At 46.5% G+C, this 4,499-nt stretch overlaps 1 long non-coding RNA gene across 1 annotated transcript; it reads right to left on the bottom strand.

Moving 5' to 3' along the window:
* Positions 1–1,671: 1,671 nt before the first annotated feature.
* Positions 1,672–3,882, bottom strand: LOC138924913 (uncharacterized). The gene is made up of 2 exons (XR_011440259.1): positions 3,680–3,882; positions 1,672–1,948 (listed from the first exon to the last, which is right to left on the bottom strand). It is a non-coding gene; the product is annotated as an uncharacterized lncRNA (long non-coding RNA).
* Positions 3,883–4,499: the final 617 nt, after the last annotated feature.

Genomic DNA, 4,499 nt, shown 5'->3' with positions numbered 1-4,499 from the left:
TTATTGGGGTGCCCCCTCCCAGTGTGGATTCTTAATACACAGAGAGAAAGAGGTCTGGGGAGGAGGTGCCGTGGAGAGGAGGAAGCAGGCCCAGAAGTGTCACCCCAGTGGAGACATGCAATTTCACCTGGCTGGGAGACAGGGCCTGAGACACAAAAAAGGTTGGAGGAAAGAGAAAAAGAGCATGCTCTGACAGGAAGAATTTATTTTCTCTTTAAACTTTTTCTAGGAAAGGTAGAGAATGGGAAATTGAGGCTGATGGGTGTCTTGTAGGAAGCCTAGACCTCTGTGAGGTCATGGGGAGGACGGAGGGCTGTGATATCGTGATTTATAATAAGAAATACATATTTGGAGGCTGGCTTGCTGGCATAGTGGTTAAGTTTGCATGCTTTGCTTCGGTGGCCTGGGGTCTGCGGGTTAGGATCCTGGGTGCAGACCTATACACTGCTCATCAAGCCATGCTGTGGTGGCATCCCACATACAAAACAGAGGGAGATGGGCATGGATGTTGGCTCAGGGCCAATCTTCCTCAAGCAAAAAGAGGAAGATTGGCAACAGATGTTAGCTCGGGGCCAATCTTCCTCACCAAAAAAAGAAGAAGAAGAAGAAGAAGAAGAAGAAGAAGAAGAAGAAGAAGAAGAAGAAGAAGAAAAGAACAGAAATACATAGTTGGTCTTCACCCCTAGTCTCTGACACAGGGATCCTAAAACCCTTGTAAATTCCTAAGTGATAAGAGCACTAGGAGCATCTTTTGTTCTAATGAGGTGACTCTGGGTGGACTCCTGGATGGATGGCTCCTGGATGGGGGCTGAGCACCAGAAAGACCAAGCCACAATTAGAAGCTTGGGATTTTCAATCCCACTCCCGACTTCTCTAGAGAAGGGAGAGGGGCTGGAAACGGAATTAGCAATTGATCATGCCGAAGTCAGGAAGCCGCCATAAAATCCCAGGAGTAGGGGTTTGGGAGAGCTTCCAGGTGGGCGAACATGAAGATTCGAGGAGAGTGGCATGGCCAGAGAGGGCATGGAAGCTCTGTACCCCTTCCCCATACCTTGACCTATGCATCTCCTCCATCTGGCTCTTCCTGAGTTGTTTTCTTTTCTAATAAACCAGTAATCTCATAAGCAACATTTCCCTGAGTGCTGTGAGCTGCTCTAGCAAATTAACTGAACCCAAGGTAGTTGGAATCTCCAATCTACAGCCAGTGGGTCAGAAGCCCAGAGGACAACCTGGACTTGTGATTGGCATTTGAAGGGGGGTGGGCAGTCTTGTAAGATTGAGCCCTTAATCTGTGAGATCTGATGCCATCTCCAGGTAGATACTGCCAGAACTGAGTTGAATTGTAGGACTCCCAGCTGGTGTCAGAGAATTGCTTGGGGAACCCCGACCCCATGTTGGAATTTATATAGAGTCATCTTAGGCCCCTTCTGAGAATGGAGGAGACACACAGGGGAAAGGGGCAGCGAGGGACCCCTGTGACTCCCTGGGATGACCATCAGCATGGGCACATGTGAGTTCAGAGTCAGGGGTTTGCTGACGCTTTGTGAATTTGCCTTACCATGAACACCGGTTGAGAGGGCCGGCCTGAGTACCTTCCCATACACACCCACTTCCCTTCCCTCTGTGCAACTCGCCTGCCTGGGCTAAGGTATCTTTAATACAAGGATCGTCTCGCAGTTAATCATTTAATTCCACAAACAGGAAAAAGTTATGCAGTAAGGAGAAATGTGAGGAATTTGTCCAATAAAACAATTCTTGACTTTCGAAAGAGAAAATCGAAAGCACCAGGTCTTCTACGGCAGCAAGAAAATGGTCTTTGGGGATTCTCGCGGCAAAGCAGAAAGCACAGCAGACCAGGATTCAAAGCCGTTACCTTCCAGCAATGGGACTGGCACACACCAGCCAGATGGCTTTCAGTGGAGTTTACTCTCTTGTCCTGCTTCCCCTTCTGTAAAAGGATGACAGGATGTCTAAATTCTCTTCCAGATTTAATGTTCTAGCTTTCACATAAGCTTCTCAATTAAAAATTACAAGACTGACTAACTGCATCCTTATTAGGATATTTTTCTCCTCTTTATGGGAAGGTACAAAGTGCTTTTCCAATATTGATGAGGGAATGACAGAGCTACGCGGTTGCGCTTGTCACACGAAGCATCAAGTCACGGGCGTGGTCTTTGGAAAGACGCCAGCACTTTGTCACTCCTTCAATCACTCACACCCCACTCATTTTCCTCGGTGACTTTTATTCTTCCAGGAGCATTTTTAAAGCCGCTTCTTTCTAGAACCTTTTTTAAAGGGGTAAAATATTTTCCCTATGAAAATCCAATCAGGATTTACTGAATGACAGTTTTGGGTAAAGCATTGACAAAATACATTTTACAATTCAGTTTTGAGCAACGATTTCTACCCTCTTTGCCTATAACAATGCATATGATCACGCAACCACTCCAGTGCATCTTATTTTCCTTTTTCATCCCTAGGTCTCCACTACCTCAGGCCCTGGGACCCACCCACCCAGTCTAGCCCTACCTATTCCACATAAGCAACACTATGCGCTTTTTTCCCCTAAAATAATGCTTCCACCTCCAATGTCTGTATTGACTGCAGGATGAAGTCTAAGGCCTTAATCCAACCCTCTCTCAGCAGCCCAACTACCATTACTCCCTTGCAGAGTGTATGGTCCAGCCTCTGGGAAAACTCTTCCCTGTTCTAGGCACATTCCCGACCCTTCCCACTTTGCTCATTCTCCTCACTGACTTGGACTGTCTTTCCTCCTTCTCTCTGGCAAGCTGAATTCTGCTGGTCTTTTGAAACCTGGCTGAGATGTCCCTTCACCTAGAGGGCTTTCCCAGAACTGTGCATCTTACAGGATGCTAGCCTGTAGGGTCCACTGCTTGGTACAGCAAAAGGAAATGGCCCCATTAGACTTGGAGGTATTCCCTCATCGAACCAGGATTTCCTTAGCAGGGCTGAATTCACTATTAGTCAGCATGAGCTTAAGGGGGTCCATCAGGCGAGACAAGAGTCCAAGCACACAGTCTTGTCTGGGACGCCCAGGGTGAGCCGGCCTCCAGGGAGGTGGAGAAGCAGAGGAAGGGCCAGAGGCGCCTTCCACCACGAGGGGTGGTCTTGTGGATCCCATCTATTGTGTCTTTCTATCTTCTACTGGCCTCCACCCTCCAAAAAATCTTTTTAGAGTAATTAGAAGAGGACAGATAAAGTTGAATTCCCTAAGACCCTAGAGGCATGGCTATCTGAGTTTTTTCTCCAGGGCCTAACACAACTTAGCTTTCATCTTTGCCCCGTGGGTAAAAGTGAATTTTTGACCCAGGTGTGAGCAAGGTCTCGGCAAATGGATGTTTGGCTGAGGCCTAATACCCACAGAATTCAGAAGCTGACTTGCCCAGGGTGATAATGGCAGTGATAATATAATTAACTAGCAGTTACTAAGCCCTTACTATGTGGCAGGCAGTCTTGTAAGCACTTTCATGCATTAACGCTCACAACCATTCTCTAGGTTGGTTATTATTATCACCATTTTACAATTGAGAAAATCTTTAATGTCAAAAGGGTAGCTGCCTTTCCCCAAGCCATGCAACTAGTGAGTGGAAAAGCTGAGCCCAATAACTATTGTTTTTATTTTCATTTTGTCTGTTTTAATTTAGGGAAAGAGCCTTACCTGAACCTTCTTTACCATGAGAACTGCGGAGAGAACCTCATGTTTGCAGGAAGTAGAGTCTTCAACACTTTTCTGACTTCCCCTATGACACCTTTGGGATTTTAGGGCCTCTCACTACCTGAAATACGAAAATGGCACGAGTTTAATAATTCATTTCTCATCGCCGTTAATGAGGGGATTAACTACCATGTGAAACAAAAGGAAATAGTCTGACCTTCAGACTGCCAGGAAGTGATAATTAACTAAAACCTCAAGTCAATTTAAATGGACAAATGAAAGGGTTTTACTGATCTTGATGCAAATGAGCTTTTGGGGTCACTAATTGCAGTCACGTAATGGAGCAATGACAATGAGAAAATAAACATGTGCTAAAAGCGTGTTTTCTTAATGGTGATCACAGGTGCTTTTCAGGAGTTTCCAAAGCTTCTTGGACTTATCTGATGTTAGGGTTTGGCACATGGGTGTAGAGAGGGCTGCCGGGCTGTGGATGCAGAGGGGGCCGGCGAGAGGAGGCTGTGGCCATGGGAGCGGTGGGAGGCAATGCAGTCTCAGGTGTGGAGGAGCATCAGGAAAGTGGAGGGTAACGTGGAGGCCTGTTAGTCACAGCTTCAGGACCAACTGCTTGGTTTTTCACTCCTCGGTTCATTGGTTTGACCAAAAGTTACTGTGAGAATGATTCACGGAACCATTCTGCTGCGTGGCATGTAAACACAGCCTTCTAATCTAGACCGTCGCTATTAAAATGGTCATAAATAGCTGCGAATTACTACTGTTGTGCAACTCGTGACTGCATCGTGGCTTCTGGCAGAGCAGATGGAGC

Source organism: Equus caballus, chromosome 6 (genome assembly GCF_041296265.1).
Source record: "Equus caballus isolate H_3958 breed thoroughbred chromosome 6, TB-T2T, whole genome shotgun sequence".
In the NCBI taxonomy this organism is placed as follows: domain Eukaryota; kingdom Metazoa; phylum Chordata; class Mammalia; order Perissodactyla; family Equidae; genus Equus; species Equus caballus.
The sequence above is the reverse complement of the archived record's forward strand: the minus strand, read 5'-3'. Positions and strand labels throughout refer to the sequence as shown.